The sequence below is a fragment of the Hibiscus syriacus genome, unplaced genomic scaffold, assembly GCF_006381635.1.
Source record: "Hibiscus syriacus cultivar Baekdansim isolate YM2019G1 unplaced genomic scaffold, ASM638163v2 tig00002982_pilon, whole genome shotgun sequence".
Taxonomy (NCBI): domain Eukaryota; kingdom Viridiplantae; phylum Streptophyta; class Magnoliopsida; order Malvales; family Malvaceae; genus Hibiscus; species Hibiscus syriacus.
The window spans coordinates 33,974-51,402 of NW_024061959.1; the positions used below are offsets into that span (position 1 = coordinate 33,974).

At 29.4% G+C, this 17,429-nt stretch overlaps 1 long non-coding RNA gene across 1 annotated transcript; it reads left to right on the plus strand.

The window, feature by feature from the left end:
* Nucleotides 1–8,597: 8,597 nt before the first annotated feature.
* On the plus strand, nucleotides 8,598–9,540 carry LOC120166420. The gene is made up of 4 exons (XR_005519929.1): nucleotides 8,598–8,685; nucleotides 8,989–9,059; nucleotides 9,350–9,410; nucleotides 9,490–9,540. It is a non-coding gene; the product is annotated as an uncharacterized LOC120166420 (long non-coding RNA).
* Nucleotides 9,541–17,429: the final 7,889 nt, after the last annotated feature.

The following is a 17,429-nucleotide window of genomic DNA, read 5'->3' on the forward strand; positions in this document are numbered from 1 at the left end:
TTTGGGTTTAGGTGAAAAATAATCGACCCAACCCGACTTGGGAAAAAAATAATTTTACCTTATATATTTAGGAATAATTACAATAATATCCCTCCATATATTATTTTTCAATTAAATCATTATTTTTTATTGAATAAAAATAATATTTTTTATTATTTCGAGTCTGGTCGGATCGGGTTCGGATTTTATCTAAAAAATCGGATCGGGTGGAGGGAGGGTAAGCCTATAGATTCCGCCTCTGCAAACTTTCGAACAATATTTATAGGCGACATTGTTTGTGACCTTAGGATCAACTAAGTAACCATGATTCCAAACCAAGTCAATTCTTCTCTCTTTTTCCATGTTTTGTCTCACTCTGCCAAAAAATGAAAATGGATAACAACAATTAAAAGAATTAATTGGAACGGACTAAATAAAAATATTAATTTGTGTTATAAGAACATCAGGTAAAAATATGGTTAAATCATTAATCAACAATAAGGATGCCACACAAAACATGTCTCAGGGTAAGCAATGATTAAAAATTAAATCTCTTATTGTTCAACTTTCACAAAGTTTCTACAGCTTTTTTTTTTCTTTCGACTTAAAACTTGAAAGTTGTCCAGTTTCCCATATATACAACAACGTCAAGGGAGAACATGAATAATCCCCAAGAGGAGTATCTGAAGATGGTAAAAAAAATGAATGTAGTTCGTGCGCCAAAGAAATAAGTTCGTGCAAATATATGGTAGTTCGTGCGCCTAAGATAAAATGGATATTCCTCTATTTGTTTTTCACCTTTCTTTGTTTTGCATTTAGAGCAGTCCACGAATATCATTCTTCCATGTTAATGGTGATAAAATAGTAAAAAAAAAGCATATAAAAGCATCTGGAGATGAAGATGGAGACAGAGTCAAAGCTTGCTGAGGAAGAAAACAAGTCCCCCATTTTTACCCTTTTTGGACTTTTTCTATTTTTACCTTATTTGTTTTTAACTTTTGGGTTGGATTTATCCATTTTATTTTTTATTTTAGTATTTAAAAAGGAAATTTCAAATATTCGATTGTTGTTTAAATACAAATTATGAAACCTTTGATATATAAAATTTCAAATATGCGTATTTAAAATAAAATAACTCGATTTTTATTTTAGTGATACTTTTATATTAGTTAAAATAATGATTTAATAAAAAAATGTGATCAATTGAATTTTATACTTAAAAAATCGGAATCTTACATAAAAACGTTATATTAAAGATGAAATCATATTATCAATAAAAAATATTTAAATTATACGAGAATTTAAGATTTTTAGAATGCTACCACACTCATCACCCCTTTAACTATCCCTTATCAATATGCATAGTTATGTTACAAAGAGATTCTAACAGTTGTAACTCTCAAATCAGTAATACATGTACAAATCATGAGATGCTTTTTTATACTTTATTACAACCATCGTCACTTGGGATTTCATATTTTTGAGAAGGCTTCTATTATTGATAGAAAAGAAGGGATTTTTGATGATCGTGTAACGGGAGAAACCTCCTCGTTTCAGTAGCTTATCCCATTCATCTTCAAATAATTTACAGGGTTCTAAAATAACAGGAAACCTAGTCCAACAAATTTGCACAATATCCAATCCAAAGAACAAAAAAATGGAAAGGCTGCGCCTTGCTACGTTTCATCGATATCGCCCCACCTAGCTCTAATTATACACTTCAGCCTCGCCTTGCCTTAGCGTCTAGGCGTGCCTCGCGTGCGCCTTATTAAACACTGCCTACGCCCTCTGCTATCACGAGAACCATGTGCCCAATTTCTTTAAGTCGCCTCCCAATATACTCAAAAAGGCTTCCAGGTCCTTCAAGATGAAAGGATGACTCCGGTATCAAGCAATAATCCACATCTCTGCTTGCAAGAGTAGCATACATTGCAGTAAAACCTGAACACAATTGAGGGTTAGATTGCAGTAAAATCAATATAATTGAAAAGGAGACAACTTAAACCAGTATAATTAAATGCTATCATTTAATAGTTTTAACTCTTGCACTTTTTGGCATTCAAGATTCACTACAACAATTTTTCTTATTAGTGGCATCTAGATTATTGTCACTAAAACTTCAATTTATGTCACTAGATGTATTTTGTGACGTAAAAGTCAATGCCATGGTAATCGTCACCCTAGGTGTGTCACTAAATGTCAAAAGTGATGATGTATGTGCTATCGTCATGTATTGTTAAATATATAGTGACAATAATGGATAATGTCACAATTTAATTTGCCTTCAGTGACCATTACTTTTGTCATCAAATGATGTACATTTTGTCATTAATAAATCATATCGTCACCAATAACACAAAAATTTCATTGTATACGTGACGAAAAGAAAATTGTCACATTGTTAGTGACGTAGTATATCGTCACCTAATAGTTGCATGGATGACATTTATATATAACGTCACTATATGATTAATATTCAATGACAACTAATTATGTCACTAAATTATGTAAAATTTCGTTATTGATGATTTATATCGTCACGGATAATACATTAAAATCAACCTATATGTGACAAAACAAATATTGTCAAATTTTTAGTAACATAATATAAATGTTACCTAATAATATTATGAATGGTGTTTATGCATAACGTCACTTTATATTTTATATTCTATGACAGTTGGTTACGTCACTAAATTAAATAAGATTTCGTTATTGATAATTTATATTGTCACAAATAATGCATTAAAATCAACTTATATTTGACGAAAGAGACATTGTCACATTTTTAGTGACATAATATATCGTTACCTAATAATATTATGAATGATGATCATGCATAATATATAATGTCACCAATATAGTGGCAAAACTAAAAATTGTCACATTTTTAATGACTATATATATTAAAATAAAATTATTTATACAAATCTAAATAAAAAAAATAGTTCACTTATTGCAAAATAATAAGATTTAAACAAATATTTCACTAAAACATAATAATTTCATTTTTATAAATATAAAAATGTTTAAATGTTTATAGAAAATAAAAATAATATGATAATAATACGACTTGTAGAATATTTCGTTGTAGCAATCTCAATCCAAACCTTGAATTGGTTGTGATTTTGTTGATGTTGAGTTAGTGGTATCATTTGAAGCTACAAATTAAAATAATCAACATTAGTTACTACAATTAATATTATATAATAATTTTTATTAGATTAACTATATTGTTTACCTGAAAATTGAAGTGATGGCACTTGAATTCCAACAGCTAACAAAGCATATCTCATAGCTTTCCATTTGAGTTTGAATCAATTCAAAATTTGACTTATAGTTATTAAGTTCATCTTCTTTATTCTTCAAACTCTTTTTTAACTCGATTGTATATGCACTTGAATTTGTTTTCTTAGGCTTTGGCTCATATCCAAGCCCCAGAATGTATCATGGTCTCGTACCAAGTACCTCATCCGTTATATCATCAATACTCTTAGGTTCTGCTCCTTCTTCAACTGGAGTTGATTGTAACTCCACCATTTTCTCCTAAAAAATTCATTCATATATAAAATAATCCTTAGATGAAAAATTACAATTTAATACTTAATTTTTTGAGGTCTTACATATTTTGCTTGTGCCTCAAATGTTGTCCATCCTTTGTCATTTGAATAATGAGTTGCCTTGAAGAAATCAATCCTATTTGGTTCTTCATCATCCTTGCGCTATATGATTTCAAAAATAAAAATTATACTTTAAAATAAAAATAAACTTTATAATAAATATCAAAAGTGTCCAACTTACCATAGCATATCGGCTAGCGACAAAAGCCCGAGATCCTTGATTAGGAGTTAACTTGACATTTCTTCTAACTCTTGCATTAGTTTCACACTTCCTCTTCAATTATAAACATGTATAAACATAGTTTATAATTTATTATAAAAATAAAAAAAAGAGTAAAAAATTTTTGAATCACATAAATCAAAATACAGTAATCGTACTTGATATTCAGGATCACTAAACAAATCACAAAGTTGTTCCCAAGTTTCTTGTGTCAAGTTATATTGTGTCGGTTTGTTTTGGCGTACCATAACAACATTTGGGAATTTCTTAAAGTGCAAATGAACCTTATGTCGATGGTTCCTTGATAACTTTGACATAATTGACATGACAGAGCTCTTCACATAATCATCATCTAATTTCATCTCAAACTTTGACTAAAACATTAAAAAATATATATAATTAGATAAATTAAGTACATAAATATTAAAAAAAGAAATATTAAACTAAATAAACTCACTTTGAGTCTCTCTAGGGCATGAAGTTTATCATTATCCTTCATATCCTTCCATTTTGTTGGTATTGATATGAATTGTCGTGAAATGATTCCAATTTCAGAAGATAATTTGGCTGATTGAACTGCATCAATAGGTCGACCATTTCCCTCTGGTATCTCTACTATCTACTTATTCTTACCTTTCATGAGATTTTTTAGTCCCTTACCTCGACTTGGTCCTCATACCTTTTTATGTGATAAATTGGTTGAATCTATAGAATAAAAATATTAATTTGGAATAATAATAAAATAAATAAATTATTCAACATTAAAGTCAAAGACTTTGCTACAAATAAAATAATATGTATATATACGTATTCTTATTTTTTTATATTTTTTTAACTATATCATTGGTACTACTCAATCCTCATTTGCTATTCATTTATATAAATATTGGAAATAATGTTTATCTGAATTTTCAATTGTTGTATCTGGATCAATTTCTCCATGTGTTTGATTTGGAGCATCATTAATTTGTTGAGGTTCAGATTCTTGGGTTCGATTTAGTTTACTGGAGACTTCTTGAGTTTCATTTTTTTGTGTTCGAATCCTTTTAAGAAATATTTTGCATGGTGCCATCCTAAAACATATAAAAAAATATTATAAGTAATATATATTAGCAATGAGATCAGAATACTGCTGCTACCATTTGTGTTTAATAAAAAATAAAATAAATATTATATTTTATAGTCAATTAATCGAAACAATACTATTGAATTTATATAAATTACACGTTATATTCCACTGCATAGATTTGCTTGAAATATGATTTCCCATGTGATTAAGGCCACCAACAGTGAATTATATAAGTTCATAAATGTGTTTTATTTTGTGTGATCTAAGCCAAGTTTGAATTAATTCACTGGTATGAGATTCAAAACACATTCATATCCTACCCCATAGCAGTACCGTTCATATCCTACCCCATAGCAGTGAATTATAAAGTTTCAATATGTTTTGGAATTAACCTTGGGCTGGGCGCATGTACCGTCCATATCCTACACCATAGCAGTGAATTATATAAGTTCATGAATGTGTTTCATGAATGTGATTAAGGCCCTATCATTATTAATAAAAACATAGCAGTTAATTAATAAAAGGTGCTACAGGTTGGATTTGAGCCAACGAACACTTATATAATCTAGTGATTTCTTAGGGATTGCATCGACATATATACTTAAATCATATATGTAAATAGACTGTGTTCTCTTAGGGATTGCATCGACATATTACAATTCAAAAACTTTATGGTTTCTACATACAATTCAAAAGGAAACAAAATTTCCATTCTAGGACCTGAAAGAAAAACAACCCAGAGTCTGAAAAATTAATAAAAAGCTACTATTCATGGAACCATATATAAAAATTATTACATATACTTCAATTTCAAAAACTACGAAAATTCAAGCATAGCTCAAACACTCTTAGAAGAAAAGAAAAGACTCAAAATTCACAACTTTTTGTCAAAAAAGAAAACTCCAACAGACGAGAACTCATGAATTCATAAAAAAAATCAGATCAAACATACATAAAATCACTTTTAATAGACAAAGAAGTGAGAATCAAAGCCAAAGTTGAAGTCTTATTACCTAAAAGCTGTCCTGGATGGAGGGAACGCAGAGAAGAATAAGGTTATATGAAAGGAGGGAAGAGAGTTGTTAACTAAAAAGTTCTTTAAAATATATTAATAAATTATTTAATATATAGAAAGTAAGTTAATTATAGTTAGTAAATTAATATATAGTTGATTAAAATATATTAATAAATTATTTAATATATAGAAAGTAAGTTAATTAAAATATATTAATGAATTATTTAATATATAGAAAGTAAGTTAGTAAATTATTTAAAATATATTAATAAATAATTTTATGATTTTTATTGTATCTTATATGAAGTATAAGATTATTAAAACCCTAAACCGATTGTACTATAAATAACAGTATTAATTATATTTATTTCTTATTATATTATTTTAAATTATTTAAAAATATATAGAATTTAAAATAATATGATCGATGCCAATGAGAGTTGGTACAAGTGGTTGAGATTCGTGAATTTGAGCTTGTAAGGCCAAATTTGAATCCTACCACCGTCACTCTTTGTGGAAAATATGTAAATTCGTATGTAAATCTCAATTGGATCTTAGGTATGCCCTGACCCTGAACTGGGGTGTCACCCCTGACCTAAACTTTATTGTACCAAAAAATAATACAATCAATTGTACGTGTTGCTAGGGAAAGCTCATAAGTAACACACAATATGAATAAAAGTTATATACTTTTATGTTGTATCCAACGATTATTGAATAAAGAGTGGACGATTTGAATCCATTAACACTCATAGTCCGAACACATGTTATAATTAGGTGTGAATAGAACTCAATTCGGCTCAAAAATTGATATTTTCAAATTAGTTTGACTAGAAAAAAACTCAACTAATACATTTATAGACTTAACTCAACTTAAAAGATTTCAAAATCAAGTTTAGTTATAAATAGAACTCAAATAATAACTCGAATAACTAAAAAAAAACCTTAAATGTGAGTTGAGTTATAAAATATAACTCGTCAACTCGAATAGGTCAAAATTTTTTGACTTGACTCTATCAAGCATTCACCCCAAACTATAATTAACTTACTTTCTATATATGTCATTTTCACCGATTTCGACGTATAGATCATAATTTATATTAATTTACCAACTATATATTAAATAATTTATTAATATATTTTAAATAATTTACTAACTTACTTTCTATATATTAAATAATTTATTAATATATTTTAATTAACTTACTTTCTATATATTAAATAATTTATTAATATATTTTAATCAACTATATATTAATTTACTAACTATAATTAACTTACTTTCTATATATTAAATAATTTATTAATACATTTTAAAGAATTTGTTTTGGATTGAATTTTAAAGATATTTTTAATTAACTTACTTTCTATATATATTTGTTGTGTCTAATAGTTTATATGCTTATCGGGAATCTGTGTTATTCTTGTGGAGTCATCAATTGGGGTTTTTTAGGTTTGTGTTGCTCCAAAAAGGTTCAAGAACGGGATTTATTCTTCTGCCTTGTTTATCCAAGAACATGTATGTTGAATTATTTGCTACTTTCTATAATGTTGTGATATAAAGCATACAAAAACTGCATCTACTTGAATATTTGGTTTATCTTTTGCTCTCTGGATTTGACCTCTGAAAGCTAACCAGGTAATTCTTTTTTATATTTATTTTCTGTCACTGACCAAGTCCATGTTATTTACGGTGTTGAGGGAAACTGTGATTGAGATAAGTCATAACATAATTTGGCTCAGCAGATGATGAAAGAAGTTGTGTGCATTGGTTAATCACTGTTGTTTCTGACTGTAAAAAGATAAGGAATAAGTTCCACTATTAGCTGCTGCCAGAAATCTAGGCAGGCAAGAAAACAAGGAGAATAACAAGATGAAAACAATTATTATTAATAATAACATGATTTGAAATTTGAAACAACACAAAATATTTCAAGAGTGATGAATAACTGCATGGATCAAGAAATTTCAGGTTCCTGTAAATTCATGAGAAACACATTATATATATATATATATATCAACATCCCCTTGTCTTATATTATCCATTCACTCTCAAGGTATGTGATAGAAGCAGAATTTCGGAAGAAAATGATGAACAGAACAATAATTTTTAGTAGATGCAGCAGCGAAGAATCTCGACATTATTACAACCAATAATCTAGAAAATCCAAAGTACTAATAATCATGCCTAAAAAAACTCCTAGGATATTTATAAGATACAGCCTAGACTATTAGTTAGCTAAAATCCCATAAAATAGGGGATAATGGAAACATGGCAGAGCTGGAGGGCAATTCAGCGAAGACTTCTTTCTCTTTAGTATCATGCAGATCATGGAAATTGTGTAGGCCAAGTAGTTGACATTTTGCTGGGTAGTGGAACCGTATCAGTATGACTGAAAATAAGCACTCAACAATGGAGTTGAATAAATGTAGCTCTAAAAAGATTTTCTCAACACAGTTTCATCATCACTTGAAGTTTTTCCTTTTTTTCAAATGACATGTTGAAGTTTCAACCATGTCCTTTTCTTTTCAAATGAGGGAATGCATTATTGAAAAACAAACCATTGACTTACTTCCATCTGTCATACCAACTACTAGCCACAAAACTGAGTGTGTTAAATTGATCATATGTGCAAATCCCTAAAGCTGACATTGTTTCTCTTGATGCATAAGAGCTTTGAATTCTTTAATTTTTCTATGATTAGGATGGAGGACAATGCTTGTTGTTCCAGAGTTTGAGAGGGAGGTTGAATTGCTTTGGGAATCAAGAGATAAGCGAAAGGTGGATTTACATGTTTGATGTTTATCATGGAATTTAAATTTTGTATGGGACTGTTTGGGTAATTTATTGTAAAACTTTAATTCATTAAGAAGAATGTGTTGTAATCACACAAGTGGCATAACTTGGACGATATTCTGTTTTTGACTTGATAGGAATTCGTTGGTCCATCTATTAGTTTCGTAAGATTTGAGGGGAATTCAGCCCAAAACATGTAGAAGTTCTAAAGCCTGAGAACTCTTACCACGTTCCTGTTTTATAATAGCTTTTTAATTCCTTGCAACCGATACTTGTATGTCCATGCAGCAACTAAGCTTGTTGAGGAACGAGCGTGATCTTGTTGAAGACCAAGTTCATCATTTGAAGTGATCTCTCAAGTAAGTACTGATTTTATGATTTGATCATTCAAATTAATGTCATCAATTCTGCTACCCCTTAATGATGTCTTTAGTATCACTACCCCTATTTTCACACATAATGACAAAGTGAATAATTCTATCTTGGAACCCTGGATTTGATATCTTCATTAAAGATTCACTTCAAAATTTCAAATCGTTAGTACAATCGAGAATTTTAATATTTTCTTTAGTAAATTTTGTTATTATTTTTGTTTTGGTTCCTTTTCCTTTCATTCTTATTTTAGCAAAGAGTTGTTCTTGTTACTTAGATTTGAAAGTCTTCGTGATGATGAAAAGCAGAATATGATTTCAACTCTGAGTGATTTGGAGGTTAGGCCTTTAGACCTTGATTTATTTTTATTAGTAGTGGCAGATAATGATATTAATTTCAACCATCCCTTTTTAATAGTCTTGAAGGGATCAAGTGTGACTTGCTCATCAGCAGGTTCAACAGGATTGTCTCCAACTTACGCTTGTATTCCCCGAACAAATACTATAGTCCAAGTGAAGATTTCATGCCTCACGAATTTCATATTCTTCTCTTGTGAAAGTTGTTCCCTTGCCGAGAACTGAAGGTAATGTTGCCAATTGTCATATACACTGCCAAAGCAATGGTTGTTTCACATGTGATCTATATTACTGTGAAGTTGTATTATGTTGTTTTAACTATGCTCATGTCTTAATTCTAAATTCATGTTTTTTTTTTTCTAATTTTACTATTTGATCTTGTACTTAACTCTTTTATATATATTTTTTATTTTGTACTAGGATAATTTAACACCATGGATAAAAGTTGGATGATGGAGTCCAAATATTCTGCGAACTATGTTGTAGGTGTTTTATCTTTCATGAAATTTGTTACAAGCAATATGGGATCAGAATGTAAAATTCGATGTCTTTGTCAGGAATGCGTAAATGTATGTGTTAGAACTTAGAATGAGGTGGAAGATCATTTACTTTTAAAAGGTATTTCAGAAAGTTATACCAAATGGGTTTATCATGGTGAGCAATTTGATTTAATTGGTAGGAGTGATCCATTTAATGAGGGGATATCTCATGATGCTGAAGTCTTAGATGATGGATTAAATGATTTATTAGGAGATTTGTTCCCCATATTAGATGAAGATCAAACAAACCAAGGTTTTAATTTTAGTGAAGGTGAAAAAGAAGGTAAAAGTTTTAGCAATGTGTTGAATGATGCACAACGTGTCTTATTACCAGGATATTCAAGCATGTCTACATTGTCCTTTATTGTTAAATTGTTACATATCAAGGCTTATTGCCAAATGAGTAACAAAACAATAAATATGATATTGGGACTATTGAGAGAGGCTTTTCCAAATAGTACAATTCCAGCATCATATTATGATGCAATTGAAGTTCTGAGAGAAATATGACTTAGTTACATACCAATTCATGCATGCAGATATGATTGTGCTCTATTTTAAGGGGAGTTCAAAGATAGACAAAGTTGCCCCGAAATGTGGAACTTCACGGTGGAAGGTTGTTGAGAATAAAATACCATGGAAAGTTCTACATTATTTTCCGCTAAAACCAAGACTCCAACGATTGTTTATGAAAAAGAGCATAGCACAAGACATGCAGTGGCATGCAGAAAAGCGTGTTGACGATGATACATTAAGGCATCCGGCGGATGGAGATGCTTGGAAAGATTTCAACAAGGAGAATAAATGGTTTGCAAGTGATCCGAGAAAATTTAGGCTTGGCCTAGCAACTGATGGATTCAATCCATTCGAGAATATGAGTTGTACATATAGTAGATGGCCAATTATTGTTATTCCGTATAATCTTCCTCATTGAAAATGTATGACAAAGCCATTCATGATGATGTCATTATTTATTCTTGGAAGAAACTCTCCAGGGAAAGATACTGATGTCTATTTAAGGCCATTGATAAATGAACTGAAAGATTTATGGGAAAATGGAGTGTGAATTTATTATGCTTACAAGAATGAGCATTTTTAACTACATGCAGCTGTTCGTTGGACTATAAATGATTTTCCTACTTATGGGATTTATCAGGTTGGAGTACAAAAGGATATTTGGCATGTCCCATTTGTAACGTTGATGCGCCGTCACGAAAGTTGAGAAATAAGACATGTTACATGTTTCATTGTCGTTTTCTACCTCATAATCATGTTTGAAGAAAAAGTAGAATCTTTGATGGTAAGATAGAAAATAGATCAAATCCGAAAGATGTATTTGGGATTGAGTTGTTACAACAATTAAATTGTCTCATAGAGAATGACTTTGGGAAATATCCGAATAAATTGAAGAGGAAACGTACCCCTGAAGAGTTGAATTGGACAAAGAAAGCATATTCTTTGAGCTGGCTTACTGGAAAACAATGAAGTTACGACACAATCTAGATGTCATGCATATTGAGAAGAACATATGTGATAACATTTTAGGAACGATGTTGAACATTGAAGGGAAAATAAAAGATAGTGTAATTGCAAGATTAGATCTTGAGGACATGAAAATCAAGAAAGAATTACATTTGAAAAAAGAAGAAGATGGTTCTTACTTGATTCCTAATGCATGTTACACTCTGTCAAAGGAGGAAAGGAAAAAGTTTTGTTGTTTTCTGAAGTCAGTAAAGTTTTTTTATAGATATACGTCGAACATCTCACAATGCGTTAATGTAAATGATGGTAAGGTTTCAGGGTTGAAGAGTCATGATTGTCATATCCTTTTATAAAGATTGATTCCAGTCGCCATTAGGGATTTCGTTCCGAAAGATGTGTTTCAAGCACTAGATGAACTTGGAAACTTGTTTTAAGATTATGCTGTAAGAACTAAAGAAGAATGAAGTAGAAGACTTACAAAAGAATAGTGCCATCATTTTGTGCAAGTTGGAAAAGAGTTTTCCTCCAAGTTATTTTGATGTGATGGTATATTTGGTTATACATTTGCCTCGTGAAGTCTTGCTTGGGGGACCCGTACATTATCGATGGATGTATCATATTGAGAGGTAATTCTTTAATTTTTATATTTTAAATTAAATTATAATATTATAAATTTATTTTTTTCATAACAAGTTTTTTTTTGTATATAATAGGTTTTTAGTTAAGCTTAAAACATATACACGAAACAAGGCTTGTCCGAAAGGATGTATAGCAGAACCATATATTTCAACCGAATGTCTGAACTTTTGTTCTATGTATCTCTCTGGGATTGAGACTAAATTTAATCAACAAGATAGAAATGATGATGATGATGGGGGAAACAATTTCATAATCATAGTCTCCTCATTTTTCAGGAAGCTTTCGTTCTTTAGGAAGTACAAAATATGAATTCTTATCTGACCAAGAGTTTGAAATGATGCAATGGTATATATTGACAAATTGTGATGAAGTTGAACTATTTATGGAGTAAGTAATTTACTTGCCATTTACTCGTTCATGTAAGATTTACTTTTAATATCATTTAACTTATATTATGTTTATTAAAACAGAAAACATAAAATGGAGATTCAACTGCAGAGTTCGTTGTATATTGAAGAAAGACATAGAGAGCAATTTCCCTTATGGTTTAAAAATTATGTATGTATATGATATTATAATTTTTTTTCTAGATTGTGCAAATATCGATTATAATTTTTGCCTATTTTATTTCATGTAAATTGTAGGTTACCAATCAAGGTTTAGAAAGAATATCTAGTGAATTGCTTTCTTTAGCTTATGGTCCTGATAGACGTGCTAAAAAATACACAGGTTGCATTTTTAATGGGGTTAGGTTCTACACTATAGCACGTGATGAACATTTGACAAGTCAAAATAGTGGAGTGACAGTTGAAGATAGTCACAATGAGGACCAAATAAAATTTTATAGTGTATTGGATGATATTATTCAATTGAATTATATCAATGATTATAAAGTTGTTTTGCTCAAGTGCAAGTGGTTTGACTTGGGTGATAAAAAGAGGAGAATTCACAAAGACGGTCATTTGCTAAGTGTCAATATTAACAAATGTTGGTATGAAAGTGACCCTTTTATCTTGGCAGTTCAAGCTAAGCAGGTTTTTTATTTGGATGATACCAAGTTAGGTAAAGATTGGAGAGTAATTCAAAAGTTTCACCATAGACATTTATATGATGTTCCAGAGATGCAAACTGTTGAAAATGATGAAGTCTCTGATGTTGATGAAGATTTTGAAATTTATGATTGCGATATGGAAATGCAGTTTTCAACAAATATATCTTTGCATAGGGATGACATTACAACAACTATTATTAAATGTGATATTGTAGATAATGTGAATGTTTTGGTTGACAGTGATCAAGAGACTGAAGATGACATTGGAGGGGATGAAATTGAATGTGATGAATATGATACTGATATAGAACCTATTTTGTAGCTATGTTATTTATGTATGAACTGTGTGATTGTTATTTTTTATACAAAGACGGTTGAAGTTATTTATGTTGAAACTTATCGTTTTTATAATTTAAGAGTTTTATAATTTAATTTTTTATGAAAATTGTTTTATAATATTAGTTTTTTTATATAAAAGTGTAATATTTTATATTTTAAAACTATTGATGTTATATGTATCTAAATATACTAAAACTTTATGGGTATTTCTATGATCAAGTATAAATATCTATTTTTTTCCTAAACACTTTGATGTAACATCATGAAAATCATAGAAGGACAATAATATATAAAAAAATCTTCTACTCATTTCTTTTTAACAATTTATTATTTTATGTTTTATTCTAAAAAAAACTTTGAATGTGAGATAATTTAATATAGAATCATGTTAATAAAATAAAAAAACACAAAAAAACTCTATAAATTGCATTATTTAATATGGTTGTTAGATTATCTTATTTTTTAACATTAACTAACATAATTTCTTGACATCTTCTAAAATCGTCATATAAAAAAAGAGAGATAAAAACAAATGACAAATAATTGATTTTGTCATGCTAAAACTATTTTTGTGACAATAATAAAATGTCACTTTTAGTGTCTTATAAAATATGACAAATTAAATTGTCACGAATAAAATTTATTAGTGACAAATGTGCAACGCCACTAATTCAAATTCAATCTTCATTATAATAAATCGTCACTAATACCTATTTTTCATCGGAGACGATTTTACGTTATTATTTTATCTAAATGTCATTAAAAGGTTTTTCACCAAAGAATTTGGTGGGAAGATTTTGGCGCCAAATATATAGTGACAAAAATCAATGACCATTTTAAAATTGTCATAAAAGATATACCATTAATCAATAAATATGACGAAAATAAAAAATCATCACATTATAGTATGTTTTGTGACGATATATGTAACGTCATATAGAAATTTTGTCATAAATTGACAAATTTGTTGTAGTGATTAACACTTCTAAGATAGACTAAAAAAGAAACTTACCGCTGTAGTGACCCATCAACTTCACAAGGCCAATGCCATTCTCAAAACTTTCAGTGAGCAGCATTAATGGCGCGTTGAACCTCCTTAACAGCAGTATCAAAGTCAAAGGACTTGTCAATAACCTATCATGCATGAAAAGAAAACAAAGTTAAAAGATGTTAGATAAAATAATAATCTGAGAAATAAAAAAAAATATTGCTATATAAATAAGTAAAATAATTAAAGAATTAAAATAGATAAACATAATTGTTTACTCTATGTAATCGAATGAGCAAAGTCAGAAAACAGAAGAAGAAATTTTGTTGAGATCTGTATGAATAATTTCCTTAAGACAGATTCGTTCTCTCCTCGGTGCTTTGAGTAATATTCGACGTAGGTCTCCCAAGATACAACAACAAACAATCACAATTGTAAACACAATTTTAGTGATTAGTCAACCACAATCTTACATTTCTCTATAACTGGAAAGAACAAATTTGTATGGAATTTTCTAAGTTCTAAACTTATAACTTTTAACTTGTGTCTAATTGTGCCTAAATTATCCTATTTATATAGAGAGGAAATGGATTGAATGGTTAAGACCTTTCGATGAAAGGACTTAACCATTTGATGAAATGACTTGACATTTTCATGCAAGAATTTAATCTTTTCATGAAGAAAATTGTTGAATAGGTATGATTGAATGGATGTAACTTTAAACCAAAAATTAAGTCTATTCACCAAGTGATATGGTTTATTATTAATAAGTTATAAATAACATCAATTTATTCAATTAATTTTCGAACAAAAGACTGTGGTAACCAAATAAAATATGTTGCAATTTCTTACAGGCTTCTGGCTCAACAACATTCTATACAAGCCAAAAAGATAATCGGGATGTCAATGTCAATGATTTTAGGTATTCCAACAGCTGAAACTTTAAGACCACGCCTTCTAACTTCATGTAAACTATGGAATAAACTTTTTTTTTTTCAATACGCATAAACTTGCATAGCAAATCAATGTCTGCAGTTCTGCATATCATATCATAGAATCACGTCAAACATTATTTAATAAAAATTCTGTACAAAAAGATGGAGATGTTAGTTCGTGAAGGGTTGGTGCTGCGTGAAGTGTGGTTCACGTGAATATAGTGATGGTGGTGGGGTGTTTGGAAAAAAATAGAAATTAGAAAGTTTTTGATGTTTTAGTGACAAATTTATTACATTTAAAATTTCAGTAGGGAAAATGAAAATTACTCAAACATTAGAGATCATTTGTGTAGTTTACCTTCTTTAATTTTATATATTCACTGTGCCACATCAACAATCTATTAAAGGTTTAACGATAGTTAATCATCGGTGATCACGTCTTAATTAAATAAAAATAAAAGTGATCAAATATTATACTTTTTAAATTCAATGAGAAAAAGTATACAAAACTTAAACAAAAGTGATCAACCATGTAGTTTATCCTTAAAAATATTATGCATTACAAAAGGGTAAACTATATAGATGGTCACTGAAATATTAATAAGTTTCTTCTTTCATTAGTGAAGTTTTAAAATAATGAAATGATCACTAATGTATTATTTTATAATAAATTGGTCACCAAGTCGTTACCCTAGTAACAGAAGGTTGGTTTGGAACATTTGTCTGACCGCATTGACACTTTTTAATTGATCTTTTTGTCTCCTTAAAAACACAAATAATCTCATATTTGACCTGACTCGAGCCGAATTATTAAATTGAAATGACATAATTCGTATGTTATTTGACGTACCCTAACCTAATCTAATCCGAAACCTATCGAATTACTTGATTTCACTTCGCTAGTTTTAGGTAAAATATGACAAAATAATATTTCTTAAGAATATATTTCGGAAATATAATGCTTCGTTTAGAGTACAAACTTTTCCTAATTTGAAAAGTATAGAAAACAAAAGCAATGGTTAGAATTTGTCATCAGTCCCTATGCTTTGATTTATTTTGAGAGTTATCCCATGTACTTATAGAGTTAATAATTAATTTTTTCTTAGATAGCGTTCCGGAACTTCTATTTCTAAATTTCGATTTAAGCACGTGACATTTTCGAATATTTTTTAAATCCATGAATTTGTTAGGTGTCTATTTATTAGTGGTTTAAATATTTTTAATATAAAATTGGATTTGTAAATTCATATTTTTATGTTTTTTTAACTATATTTTCTATTGAACTCGACTATATATATAATATATGTATTTTTTATTCTCATTTATATGATAAATAAAATCCGAATCCTGGAATCAATATTATCGGATAGAGTATTTGTTTTTCATTTAGCAAAAATTTTAATCCAATTAATAATAATAATAATATTTTTGTCAAAATTTTCCAATTTAGCATGCTGATCGGGTTGTCCTCGTGGAACATGATTGGCGCCAACAAAAATTCCAAGATTAGCCAATTTTGATAGATTTTTTTTTATGATTGGGAAAATATTCTTAAATAATAATAATATAATTTTTCCGAGTATAAATCTTGTATTCCTCCTTTCAAACAGCGCTTCCAGAGTTTGATGTCCTGAATGCTACAATCTCTTTATTTGACCGTTGTCAGTCCCATCACCGATTAAATCTATTATAAGACAACCATGTCTACTATCATACTGATATACAAATAGCTATTATCACCCTAAACCTGACACTAACACTAAGAATTCGTACATAAACTGTCGTACAAAGTTGTAGAGGGAATTTCTCTCTCGCTCTCTCCAAATCTAAAACTATTGTTCATCTTCTCCAGCTTATTTATTTTAAGATTCTCCATCTAAACTCCATGGAGTGAACCATCGAAAGCCACCATAACCACAAATTTTCCATAAACAAAGCTAAATTTCAATGGAAGTCTCCTGACAGACAGTGCATATGCAGAATGATTTACAATCTGCTCTGATGTTGTGAGAATCGGTCTATGAAATT